Source organism: Lasioglossum baleicum, unplaced genomic scaffold, assembly GCF_051020765.1.
Source record: "Lasioglossum baleicum unplaced genomic scaffold, iyLasBale1 scaffold0021, whole genome shotgun sequence".
In the NCBI taxonomy this organism is placed as follows: domain Eukaryota; kingdom Metazoa; phylum Arthropoda; class Insecta; order Hymenoptera; family Halictidae; genus Lasioglossum; species Lasioglossum baleicum.
Genome location: NW_027469081.1, coordinates 2045601 through 2060329, shown reverse-complemented (window position 1 = coordinate 2060329; position 14729 = coordinate 2045601). Strand labels below are relative to the sequence as shown.

Genomic DNA, 14729 nt, shown 5'->3' with positions numbered 1-14729 from the left:
GCGCACGGGCACACTTCGACGAGGAGTGTATAGTTTTATACGAACGGTGCAAACAGCCTCCATCATAAAATCGCGGAGCAATTCGATGCTATAAAGTCCTTCGAAAACCAATCCAACGGCAGCCAGTTGAAATTTTTACGAAATGCAACACGGGTGCGTCGCGCCGCATTCGAAAAACAGCCATGTTCAATTTCGAAATTCACTTTTGACCAACGAGCCGTGCTTATTACTTCCGGCCCGGGATTCCATGGCCGGGTTAAATCGTTGCACGTGTGCCATCCGGATAGGAAATAATATTACTGTAATAACAATAATCCGTCTACGTCGCACAGTGGGACCTTTCGTACAAATCGGAGACGAAATCAAAGAACTTTCGATAGAAATGAGGTAATTAAAGCTGAAACTTTGCAGAATATGGGAAAAATAGGAGATTATGGTACGAACGTTTTTTAACCTTGAGAAAATTCGTTAAACATGTAGAATTTCAAGAAATCGATTTTGCAATATCCTGAGGTCGTAGACAAATTTTGAGACCAGATTCGAAATCAGCGTGGAAAAATCTACGGGGAATGAAGTACAGCATGTTCAAAAAAAAATTTTTCAGCTCGTGGTATTGGAGAAACCACAATTTTCTCGAAATTGTGCAAGTTCAACGAATTTTCTCAACGTTAAAAAACGTTCGTACCACAATCTCCATGATTATTCCATATTCTGCAAAGTTTCAGCTTTTATTTAAAAAAAATTTCATCGCTCTATTTCTATCGAAAGTTCTTTGATTTTGACACAGATTTCGTCGGTTTGGCCCACTGTGCGCCGGTCCGTCCCGGTAACTTCGTATTTATTCTGCTAATTTCGTATCATTCACGTTGGTTCATCACGTTTTCGTTTTGACCATTAGTTTCCAAAGGGGGGATGGTCGACGAGAGAGGACGAACGAACAGAAGCGGAGTGGAGAGCGTGACAATGTCGGTGTAGGGTAAAAAGCGTATGGTAACGATAATTAACCGGGGCGATCAGGATCGTTGACTTCGTTACGGTTTATCGCGCGATACACTGTTAATAGTTACACGTGGCCGGGATCTTTTGTGCGCGCGGAACCAGCCGCATTATCCCGGCCGACGCGACGCCGACGCCGACCCGCGATGGATAACGAGGCGTAATGGCGTTCGTATCTGATTAAACGGAGGCCGGGGTTTACCGGGGAATCCGAGGAATTTGTTGCCGCGTCAACGCTCAACGAAAATCTGTGTTCCGGGGGATAATAGAATAGCCCGGCCAGACCCAACACGTTGCGAAATATTAGCGATCGCCGATCAGGCGACGCGAAATCGACGCAATCCGTTTGCACACGGAGTTTCGTACGGTTCCCGAATAACGGGCGAAATACTACCGTGTGGAGGAGATTCATGGTATCTATCCCTTAGTCCCTTAAAGCCTAACCACCATTCTCGCGTGGTAGCTATTTCAAGTTTGATCAAACATGTCGATGCCGATAAACACCCGCAGTCTAGATCTCGTTTCCAACAAAACGTATTGTCAAAAGTTCGCGTCGACTGCACACGCAGAGATGTTATTCTTCAAGTCAGTTATCTTCGCTAATAATCAAAGCAATCAAATGACTTTGCCAACATCCGCATGCAGTCGTGGCTCCTACACAGCATAATTGCATAATCGTTACAATCGTAACGTCTCGATTTAGAGGACTGTTCTTCGAGTCCATTAGGTTGCAAAGTAAATTACCAAAGCTACTGGTAGAAGTTACTGGAAAGGCCTTCCAAATGCTATCGTTTGTCTTACTATCTTAATATGTAGGGGAAGTCGGGGTATTGTGAGCCAGGGGGAAATGTGAGCCAGTGCCATCTGTGTTTTACTGGTAAATAATGACAGCTGTGAACAACTGTTTTTGAGTTGTCTTATAATAAGGTAATATTTCCACGATCAGTTGACGTACGCACCCGCATCATTACTTTGCTCTGTTAGCAGATACAAATTCGCTGCGCTTGAAGTATTATTTTCATTTCGTGTTTGGTCTATTATTGTTACATTTTTCTGTGGATCTAAGCAGGTAACTGTGTTTATAATACTCGCGTGACTTCAAGCTTTCTAAATAAATGAAGAAATTTGAATTAGGTGAGGTTTGTTTTATTGGTTTGTGGCCAAGTTGTAAAAATAAGGGTTCGGGGAATTGTGAGCCACTCGATTTTTGACATTTAACGAGCTAAAAAAAATAATTATTATTATATTATTATATTATTATTATAATATAATTTGCATGGAAAATATGCCGAAAAAGATGAACCGCCAAAACACCATTCATTGCAACGTCTGCGATCGTGCCATCCACTCGGAATGCGCCGGAATGACCGCAAGAAATTGGACTTGTGAGCTTTGCATTTCAGATTAATTGTGGTTATTTTTAACTTTTTTTCTTATTACTAGAAAATTGTAATTTTTATTTGATCTTGCAAGTGGCTCACGATTCCCCGAGATTTTCCAAATTCAAGAAAATGCAAATTTTTTCTAATAGTCTTAAAATCATCTAATTTGCAGATATTCGATTAAACTATTGTGTCCAAAAGAAAGGTAAATCTTCGTACTACAACATTTAGCGTTGAAATTTGATGAAAAACTTCATTTAATAGCAGTTCTTTGGCAATAAAAAAAAAAGTGGCTCACAATACCCCGAGACTTGCCCTATTAGGTTTTTCGAAAAACCTAACAGAATCGAAGCAATCCATTTGAGTAAACTTTTAATCGACAAAAATATCAGGATACAGGAGAAACGATACGTAATTCTGCAAGGCCCGATTCGATACACGTGTCCCGCGTAATGTTCGAGCACGCTGCGCCGAGTGCAATCCGTGCCCACGGTATTGACTTTAATAAGCCTCATTGACATTCAGCAGCCGCGTCGTTCTCTCCCCACCCTCTCCCTACCCGACCCTGTCTCCGGCCCGGCTTCCTTGCTCTCGTGACACCGGCGCGGCGCGGCGTCGACAATCACCGGCAAACGGAGAAGGAGAGGGGTGTGTGTGTGTGGAGAGACCGGCTTAATTATCGATTGTCGTGACACCGATTTCTCATTCATCCCCGTGTAATGAGGCGAATTATTCATTCGCTCGCGTCGTCGCCGCGCCGCCCGCCGTCAGGACTTCGGCGCTCGACAAACCACGGCTTTTTCCGAACACGTAATCGTTTTAGAGAAGTTTCTGTGCTCCGCTCCCACGTGATTGCCACTCCGGGGTTATTCATGGCAAAAGACGAATTACTCGCCTAGCTGAAAAACTGAGCAACGAGTTTCATTCACCGGTAACTAATTTCTTGTTTCCACCCTGTCGCTCTTCCACGGCAAACGCTGCGCTTCCGTTATTTTGTTAAAGCTTTCACTGCTGCGTTTATTCCGATTACTTGGCGTGGTTTCGAACGAACGCATTTGTGGACGGTCGTGTTGTTTGTCCGAATTTTTAGAAATTCGCGCAGTTGTATAAAGAAAATTTATATTTACCTATTATATTTATTGGGGCGAAACAGTTGTTTGCTTCAATTCGTTTTTGCGTGATTGTTGTGATTCGATAACGAGGAATTACATAAACGTTCTGCGAAACACAATCATGTGGATATTACGTTTGTTTTGTTGAATATTTCAATTAGAATAGAGCAGCGGTTTCCAACCTGGAAGGCGCAAAAATTTTTACGTAACATCATTTTAATAACATTTTAACGTAACAGTACAAATTCGGGTATAAATAGGGAGGCACAGGGGAAAAAACAGTTTTTGTTGGAATCCAACGATAATATTATACAAGGCTATGGTGCGACTTCGACCGTAAAAGCAGAGATTTCGTTGCCTGGCCAAAGTGGTTTATGACACCCCCACTTAAGAAAAGGGACCAAAGGTTTTTCCTGTACAGAACACATCACAGCATATTTTACGCTACAGCATTAGCTTTACCTTATTTCTCTCTCTCAATACAGTTTATATCACTGTGTAACTTTATTTGCATTGAATAAACAAAGTCATCTTATTTAATAAAATAAAGTTTTCCAACAGTTTTTTTAGGGAGGCGTAACAGCATAAAGGTGGAAAACCGTTGAAATAGAGTAATCGAATTTCCAACGGATAAGTATGAATAGAAAATCGGTGAAAATTCGCAAAGAGTTCCTAACACACAGTTCACTCGCGACGCGCAAGCCCAACCGAACCGAAGCGGCAGGAGTCTCTCGCGCTTCAGGGAGCACAATGCTCGCCTAATGCGCCGGCAGAAGATTACCAGAGAATAATACATATTTACCATCCAGCGCGTGTTATTACGCGAGCGTGTGTTCGTAACGCTGCCGGCTAGAAAAGTTTACCAGCGGGGGGGGAAAACTCGATTCCGATTTTAGGACAGCAATCCGGAAAACTAAACTCGGCACAACAATGATTCCGGAATGAAGCCGCAACGGAGCCATTGTAATTCAATTACGCCAAGTTGAATCGACGCCGAACTGGAAGCAAAGGTCTCTCTCTCTCCCCCTTGCTCCCTGTCTCACTTTATCCTTTGGAAAAGGTTCCTTTCGCACTTTGATGCGAGCACACCGCGTAGCAAAGAAAAGCACCAAGTGGCGAATGAAAGAATTCGAGGAGAACCCCGGCCTTCGCGCGGCAGATAATCGCTCGGAAAATTCGAAACTTTGCCGGAAATTACGTAAAGGTCAGGAGCACACACACACACACACACACCTGTCGCGACCATCTTCCTCCTGCAGCAGAACTTTTCAATTTTTCACGCTCGATTTCCGCGGACGATGATTCAACCGAGGAAATAGTAATCTTTACGGCGGAACTGCTACGATCCACACTTCAGCGGTTATCTTTAACACGCTCTCCGAAGAGCGCTCTCCAAAAGAGATTAAGAGCGATTGAAAATCATGTTAGGGCTCGGTAAGCCCCCATTCGATTGTCCAAGTGTTGCCTCATTAATATATGAACTAGTCCTCCTCCAAATAATTATAATCGCGAAACTATTAATACCAATCCATTTCTGACAGATAACGTGCGACGCGACACGTACAAATTCGAGCAATCGGCCGCTGTTGCTGTGTATGTATTTGTTTAGTATTATATCCCGCGCAGTTTAACCTCGCGAAGTCGGTAGCTGGTTTCAGCGATATTCAAAGGACGCGGGGGGGTATCGAAATTTTTCCTCGGTTATCCGCGTACGAATTCAAGCTTAACGGCGCGGCGCGGCGCGGCGCACGCACGTGCAATCACTAGGCGCCCATTGCCGTTTGGCCATTGACAAATATTGACATTCGAGCGAGGTCCCGTGTTAGGACCACGTACCGGCTATCTCGAGTCAATTGGGTTAATTGAATTGCAGGCTGCCGCTCGAAACGCGCCCAAAACAATCCGTAAATTGTTGCGCGAGCGAGGATCTCGCCGATCTTCGAGGAATCGCGAGAACCACCTGCTTCCATGATCTTGTTGCAAACTGGACGAATCTGTCGCGAAACTGACGAAACTTTCCAACGGAACAATCGTACTATACCAAACATTTTCTTTTTTTTAAACAAGCTGTCACGTCTGCTGACGTGTTGCCATAGGTTATAAGCATAGTTAATAAGAGTGGGATACTGTAACCGTAATTATTAATAATATTCAATAGTTATAAGTAGTCATACTTCGCTCCGATCATCACATCCGATTCTCACCTCATACCATACACCCATTCTTATCTTAACCCTTGTACAGTGGGTGTACAAAGTGTTCGTACACCTTTTAAAAACTAATAACTTTTTTATAATTGTACCAAACGACCTGATTTTTTATAATCGATTAGAAGCATTGGTTTACGAAATGATATGCAAAGAAGATTTTCCAGAAATCTTTAATTTACAAGGTTACATGCAAAAATAAAAAAGGCATTTTCTGAAACTCTTTTATTTGGGTCCCTAATGAAAATTTAAAATATATGTTTTGTTCGTGGGGGTATATTTTATTATGGGGTGATAAAAAGGGAAAAACCAGCACACACACACACAGTGGTTCATCTTACCTGGTACCTTACCTCTCATTTACCGAAGCGGGAAATTTTCCTGCCGGATTTCCATTTTTTGGGGTTTGTCCAGCTAAATCGCCCGTTTAGACCACTGTGCGTCGTCTCAGTTATCTCTGCTATCGTCCGCCGCTTTGGGCGAATCTACTGTAAGCGTTAAGTAGAATACGCATGTTCGCGAAAGTCGTGGTTCCCAGTCAGACGTCGGACGTAACGTGCCGCGTGGACAAAAGGTTGTATCGCATTTTATCGTCCAGTAAGGGGAATGGGTCGCGGAACAATAGTTTCGCGAAAGTCAGACTCCGGGACGTAACACAAGATTCGCGGCATTTTCTTCGTAAACGATGTAGTCACCTTCCAATTATAAACGAAGAACGAAGAACGAAGGATTCTTTGTTTCAAGCACAGACATTTTCTGGAAATCAATTTGCTCGATGGAAAAGATGTTGGAGGGTTGAATTGTTTAAAGAAATTGGTTTGAGAAAATTGCTGCACACTGCGCAGTATACTTTTACATACGAGAAACGGGATGGGAAATATTTCCGATACAGCTCCGAGGAACTTTAATCTCCCAGGAAGATCAGACGAGTTCAGTCCATATCCTCTTTCGAATAATATCTCATAATCCCTGGAGATGCATTCCTACAGATGTTCTCCTCCCCGCTGCGCTGGAGGGAGAAGAGCGCCCCGAGCTCGAAAATCGTAATTGTAAATCGAAAATTGTAAATACCAACTGTACCGATGCCGCAGTACGAGAAATGATTTTTCTCTTCGAAACGGCCGGATTGAACATGCGGATTAACAAGCGTCCATGTACATTTCATTTTCAACGGATACATATATCGTATTTATTATATCGTAATATATAAACCGATTCACACCGGTAGTGCACCGCATTTACAATATGTATTAAGAAACGTAACAAAGTTTTAATTATTTCTCTGATTTCCGATCGCTATAACAATTCGACGACTGTAATTTCTTGATTGATTTAGGGCGCGGGAAATACAGCTCGGCCGTTCCGACCGATACGACCGGGCCGTGACCAATTTAATCAACCGTTAATATAATTAATCTCCACTCGGCGGGTGATTACATTCATTAAATTTAATGGAACAGCGGGAAGAAGAATATGTTGCGAGGCTCTTGGCGATTTTCTAAAACGTGGGACGGAAAAATTGTCAAGATAGAAAAAGAGGGGAGAAGTTTTACGATGTTATTTAGGATCGAGTGTGTGTGTGTGTGTCTATATTATTTTTCACGATTCGTGAATGATTTTGTTCTCCAAAGTTCCCTTAGAATACGAGATGTATAATTTTCATTCGCGAGAGAATTCGCGAATAAATTGATTAATACGTTTGATGCGACAGTTTTCCAAATTGATTTTAATCCGATGCGAGATACCAAGGTATTTTAGATTGCCACTTGACTTACCGCGATCGTGCAGCGATAACGAACGAATCGATGCATTAGCAACGCGCGTTGTTTTACATAATACGCGGTACAATTCTATCCGCTGCCAATTATTCCAGGATTAAGTGATACGAGTCGGGCATTGATGAAGCGGCGTCGAATCAACAGCACTTTTAATACAACCGCAATCGCATTATGCGACGAGGAAGCTCATTAAGCGAGGCTTTTCTTCTCAAATAAAGATCTCTGTTCCATGAACGGTTCGCGAACTAGTGTATCCAACACCATACACACCATTATTCAATCTCATTACTCGATCCACATCTACTGTTCCAGCATTTCTCAATTTCTCGTGAAACCTAAAATAATATCGACGCGGGTAATGCAACACAGTAATCATTAGGATAAATTGTGTTGTATTTAATGTGCTATAGAATATTTAATATGTTTATTCAATATAATTGAGACAAAGTAATATAATTATATATAACTGGTGAATACATAAGACGATTTGTGTTTACTCTTTAACTGCGACGAGGAAGCTCATTCAGCGAGGCTTTTCTTCTCAAATAAAGATCTCTGTTCCATGAACGGTTCGCGAACTAGTGTATCCAACACCGTACACACCATTATTCAATCTCATTACTCGATCCACATCTACTGTTCCAGCATTTCTCAATTTCTCGTGAAACCTAAAATAATATCGACGCGGGTAATGCAACACAGTAATCATTAGGATAAATTGTGTTGTATTAGGTTGTCCCAAAAGTTCCTTCCGGAATGTGATCCTTTAATATTGCTAAATAAATATTAGGTTGTCCCAAAAGTTGGTTTTCGATGCATGCACATAATGCAAATTCATATTAAGAAGCACTAAAATATTAACATAATAGATTATCGTATTGTTTGTATTTATTTAGCGACATTAGAAAAACACATTCCGGAAGGAACTTTTGGGACAACCTAATATTTAATGTGCTATAGAATATTTAATATGTTTATTCAATATAATTGAGACAAAGTAATATAATTATATATAACTGGTGAATACATAAGACGATTTGTGTTTACTCTTTAACGACTGCGGAGCGACTGCGGAATCGTGCCGGATGCCGGTATTCCTAACCCCACTCTAACTAAGGCGCTCATACTAATACATATTACATGTTTATCAATACGTGTAATTCCCTACAAATTGTATCGTTAAACTGTGGATTTTATACATTTACCTAAACAACTGAATAAACTAAATGCAAACGGCCGTGCAAAAGTGTGCGGGCACACGCACCCATCGCTAAATCCGCATATACAGTGGGTGTACAAAGTGTTCGTACACTTTTTAAAAACTAATAACTTTTTTGTAATTGTACCAAACGACCTGATTTTTCATAATCAATTAGAAGCTTTGGTTTACAAAATGATATGCGGGAAAGATTTTCCAAAAATTATAATTTACAAGGTTAAATGCAAAAATAAAAAAAAAGGCAGTTTTTAAAACTTTTTTATTTGGGTCCTTAATGAAAATTTAAAAGATATGTTTTGTAGATCTACGTTAGTTATACGCATGCTGGAAGTTTCATTGAAATCGATTAACATACACACGAGCTACAAGCGGTTAAAAATGGTGAAAATCGTAGTTTCACACAACTTTTGATCAGTTTCTGCTTGAAATCCACAGAATCGTACATCTTTCGATGCCTGTTGTTTTTACCTGCGTCAATCGATTTCGATGAAATGTTCAATATGCGTATAAAAGAACATAGATCTAGAAAACATATATTTTAATTTTTCATTAAGGGCCCAAATAAAAAAGTTTCGAAAAATGCCTTTTCTATTTTCGTATGCAATCTTGTAAATTGTAATTTTTGGAAAATCTTTTTTGCATATCAGTTCGTAAACTAATGCTTCTAATTGATTATAAAAAATCAGGTCGTTTGGTACAATTATAAAAAAGTTATTAGTTTTTAAAAAGTGTACGAATACTTTGTACACCCACTGTACGTACATATGTATATGAAATTACAAGGTTCACGAGAATACAAACTGACGCTTCAACACTGCAATGAGGAGTTCAGAGGCGGTCAATTGTGATTCCTAAAAGTCAAATCTAGACGCGTCCGGTGCCCAGAATGCATATTTTTACGTTATAGAGAAATAATTTGTAATATTCGGCAGACACACCGCCTATCACGAGGCATCCGAAGCAAGCATGATATCACAAGATGGCCGCCACTGACAGATTTTCGTAAATATTGAGAGATTTATCGTTCGAATCGGAAAGTCTACAGAATCTTTTCCTGCAAAGAACAATTCAATATCTTTTATAATAACATCACACAATATTTGTTTAAAGTTGAAAAATATGTTGTTTTTCAAAGCCATGTTCCTCAAAAACTGTGCGTATAGGAGAAAAATTACAAACAGATTCGGAATCAGCGCAAAAACTCTATAAGTAGGACCCAATAGTAATTAGGGAACATAAAAAAAAGTTGAAATTCGTTGGAAAGTGTAATTATAAACGGAAGCTTTATAAATTATTCTATTTTTTAATGCGAAATATACTCATGAATGGCTGTCATTGCCAATATATTGATGGATTTCGAGTTTCTTGTACTTTTGTCTCCCATTGTACCTCCAGAACATCCTTAAAAAGACGGTTGTATCGTTTCGGCTTGCTAAATGATCAATACAAGATTTTAATAAAACTGTTTAAAGGTGAGACCATTAAGATAAAGCAGTGATTAATGGATCCACAGGATTTGGATTAGATCACACAACACTGAAACCTTACGGTCGATTATTGGCTGGAGAGAATTCATCGATCGATACCAACGAATTGGTATCGCGAAGGGACTTACCGTGAAAAGCTTTCATTAAAATCGAATCCCCGGGATGACAGGACACGATAATCCTTGGACGATCGGGCGAAATGGTCTATGGCTTTTTTTTCGTCGAGCGGTCAGGAATCTGAAAGAAGGTTAAGAGATCTGATTAAATCGAAAAATTCAATTCCTCCGAGGGGGTTCGCTTCTTTAAGCTCTGGCGACCCCTGCAAGCTCTCTCTCTCTCTCTCTCCTCTCTCACTCTATTCGGCCGTTTCAATCGTGGACGATTGATCCGTAGCTTATCCGTCGACTTTCACTCGCGATAATTTCGGCAAATGTTGAAACGAAGATGGAAATTAATTCTCTTCCACAATACTTTCAGCACAAAAGTCAAGTCACGACAACTTTATTTCAGAATTTCATCAGCGATTTGTATCGATCGTTCTTTTACGACAGTACGAAAATAATTCGTGAATTGTTTGATCTAAGGGATGAACAAATACACACAATTCCCGACATCGATAACAAACGGAATAGTCCAGTCGCCAGGTACTTTTACCTGGAAAGTATTCCGAACTTAATCAAATTTTGACACTTCATTTCTTCATTTCACATATTCTTATTACCTTGTTTTGGTTTTTCGCCTATTACTCAAAAACTGAAAAAAACGACGGCGGGGCCCGATCATGGATGTTTTTTTTATTATTAATATCTATATTGCTATTAAACATAACACCAACAAAAATATAAAAAGGCTTGAATCCACTCGGTTGAAGTAAATAAATTGTGCTGTCCTCCCCAGTTAAAAGTGAAAATGTAAGGGGTATCCGTAGTATGAAGATTATATATAGATATGTTGAAGAACTAAAGTTATGAGCGAAAAACTTGCAATTTCCCGCTAAATGTCACAATGCGTGGCTCAAAATGTCATTTTGAGAAACATTTCCTAATTTTGAACGCCTGTCTCTCGGTGCCTATTGGGTCAAAACAAAAGATTAACCGGGTGAAATTTGAAGGAAATTAATGCTCTTTCCAAAAATGAAAAACAGAAGTTCTGAGGACCCACAGTTTTTGAGTAATAGCCGAAAAACCAAAACAAGGTAATAAAAATCGTGGTTTTTTCCCCCTCCCAAAGTTAGCACAGGGTCCTCGAGGTCGAAAACTGAGATTCGCCACCCCATAGTACCCCTAAATGACGTGACAAATTTTCATTAAGTTCGGAATACTTTTTTTTCGACCTGCCGACTGGACTAGAAGATCGAAGTGTACCATCGAATAGACCACAGCGTTAGGAGCCTAATTCAGGTGTTTCCAGAGCGAGGTACGAGTTCGTTCGGTTTTTATCGTGCGAAGGGGTTGGAAATCGAGGGTGCTTAGCACGCGACTTTGCAAGGCCAAGTCGTGGGTGGCCATTTTATAACCAATTAGTTTCCCTCTTTAAGAAACTGCCTACGGAAGTAGTACTCCAGTGTCCTTCGGCCTGGTCGAAGTGGCCCGAAGAGACTCGACCGTTTCCCCCACCAACCCCCATTCCACGTTTCTACCCTCACGGACGAAAATAGAAAATCATTGTGCGACGATGACTCCGATTTTCAATAGAGAGTCACGAACCCCCCCCGGGAACAATGGATTTTTATCGTCGTTATTAATCGGAGATGACGCTGCGAGCAGCTTTCACGATGCTCCATTGACTTTCTGCTGATCTACGGGCCCCTGCTAATTGTTGAAAACGCTAAACAATCTTTCCCGCGATCCTGCAGAAAACAATGATACGGATCTTTAATCGAAAAATACAAAACTATGAAAGCAAAATCAAGCTACGTCTGTGCAGTAGAGTTTCTTGCGTTCGAAGTCCCGATCCATTGTTTTCCGATGTGAAAAATCAGGACCAAGAGAGAGAGAGAGAGAGAGAGAGAGAGCGAGAGTATTCCTCTGTTCAGCAGGTTCTTTCCGACGGAACGCCGCGCCGAAGACAATCGCCGCGGATACGCTTGGCCCCAGTATCGACAACACGTAAAATATTTATCGAACGGCGACGGCAAACAAGGAAACGGAAATTGGACAGGAAATAGACGGAGCTCTACGGAGGACGCTCGGCGCACGACGCGACGCGACTCAACGGGGGAGAAATCAAAAGACACGTTCCGTAAACTCTTCCCTTCTCGATGGCTGCCAACGGCCTCGTAAATTAGAGGAACGAGGGAATTTACCTACGCGGAATTTCCAATCGGTTCTCTGCGTCGATCAAGAATGTTTACGCCCGCGCGTGTATCGCTCGATCTTTTTTGCTTTTTTCACCCTCTGACGTCTCTCGGGACTCCAGCCCGTCGTCGATGTTGACATCGACAACTCCAAACTCCCTCGCATGCTTCGTAGAATATCGTTTGATAGAAGAAAATTGTGGGGAATTTCGCTCTACAGGCTCGTTTTACAAAACGAGCTTCGGTAGATTATTATACGACTTCGTTTCGCAAAGTTAGCACGGTTCAAACGTCAAGATTCTTTTCGTATACGATGTAATTATGTCAGAAAAATATAAGTACTTGTTTGAAAAGAATGCAATTTAAGGTTAAAGCTTCGCTTTCACAACGATTCCATAATCGCCTGATCAAATGAACGGGACACCGTTGTCGCTGGTAAAATTCTCGGTGCACCGGGTTCACGGCAGAGTTGGGCAGGAATTAATTACATGAGTAATTAATTACATCTTCAATTACAATTACATGTAATTGTAATTGTATTTCTGCAATTCCAATTCCAATGACATGTAATTGTAACTGTAATTGTTAGTAGCAGTTACAAGTAATTGTGGCTGGTAGCTGCAATTACTTGTAAGTCTTGTAATTGCAATTACTTTCGCTCAACCAGTAATTGTAATTGCGGACCACAATTACAATTACAGTGATCCGTCAAGTAATTGCAATTCCAATTACAATTACAGTGATTCGTCAAGTAATTGCAATTCCAATTACAATTACATGTAATTGTAATTGTATTTCTGCAATTCCAAATTACAGTAATTGGCAAGTAATTGTAACTGTAATTGAAATTACATTTTGCCCAACTCTGGTTCACGGCCACCTAACATTTCGCAGCCATAAGTCACCGGGACGCGGACGCAGCTTGCTGTAAATCGATTGCATTTTAATTTCTGCCGACCGTTCGCCGCGAGTGTTCGCGCAATATACGAACCACCGCGTGGGCGGCAGCTAATGACTCGACTGCGAACGAGCCAGAATCCTGTGTTCTTTTCTTCGTTTTTCTTTTTTTTTTTTCGTTAGACCGTATTTTATTAAACTTTCCCGCTGTATGATGTCTGGGTTATGTCACGGGGTCAGAGCGCGCGTACCGCGTGGGCGGCGTTGCTCCGCTATGCTCCCGTGACATTTTCAAATTACGCGAGCTCTCGACACCAGGATCTACGACACGTGGTTCATTGATGCAGTAAATCGGTCTCCTGGAAAAATTGCGCAGTTTCCAAACCCGCCGTGTCCCGTCTCGTCTCGTCTCGTTTCGTCTCGTGTGTTACGTACGGAGGCTTTTGCTCCCTTCTTGAAACCACGTGTCCAGCTCGCATGCCCAAATAAATAGTTTTTCCCCTTATGGGAAAGTGCATACATCTGGGAAACATAGACAATCTTCCAAATTTCCGTTTACCCCCACTACCATTTTCTGAGCAATTTCATTAGTATATAAAGGGCTCGAGCTTGGCCACCATGGGCTTAGTTAAAGACTGAACACGAATCTGTACGCGTCTAGTGAGATTGGGTCTGATTCCCTTTCGATCGTTTCAGCTTGAAAGAAGTTTCGAAACGCGGTTTCAAAGGCAAGTCATTTCATTTACCCCCGCATTTCTCAGTGCGTGAAAACCGAGTACACATACGACACGCTACATGTGTATTACCATTTATCTAAAGAATATATTGTACTCTTTATATTAGATTATTGAGAGTCTTCAATATCTTTTCTACATTCTTTAAACTCCAGTAGCTAGCATTTCACTCATATCGATAAACCTTTACCGCTCGAGGCTGATCAACAATTCTATACGTATAAAGTTACGAGAGAGCTGAACTTCCTAATACCTTACCTCTTTCCGAAATCCTAGTGACAACCGATGATGAAACAGGCATCGGCTAGTTCACGAATTCCTATCTAGTGGCGACCCGGTGGTGAAACCAGAGTTGTGCTAATTCAATTACATTGTAATTCAATTGCGTAATTGAATTACGTAATTACGGAATTGAATTACGTCGTAAATGAATTACTATATAATTCAAATACAACGTAATTCAATTACTATATAATTCAAATACAACGTAATTCAATTACTATATAATTCAAATACAACGTAATTCAATTACTATATAATTCAAATACAACGTAATTCAATTACTATATAATTCAAATACAACGTAATTCAATTACTATATAATTCAAATACAACGTAATT

The 14729-nt window shown here is 40.8% G+C and overlaps 1 protein-coding gene across 12 annotated transcripts in view; it reads right to left on the bottom strand.

Annotated features, from left to right (window-relative positions):
• The window catches only part of Oamb (Octopamine receptor in mushroom bodies), a 148707-nt gene that overhangs the window by 64655 nt on the left and 69323 nt on the right, over positions 1-14729 (bottom strand). For 11 of the 12 annotated variants that reach the window (XM_076445191.1, XM_076445180.1, XM_076445192.1 and 8 more), the window contains one exon: positions 10310-10418. The exons of the other annotated variant lie outside the window; for it this stretch is intronic. The gene's annotated coding sequence lies outside the window, so the exon portion shown is untranslated. The remainder of the gene's footprint in view (positions 1-10309; positions 10419-14729) is intronic. 12 annotated transcript variants of the gene reach the window in all.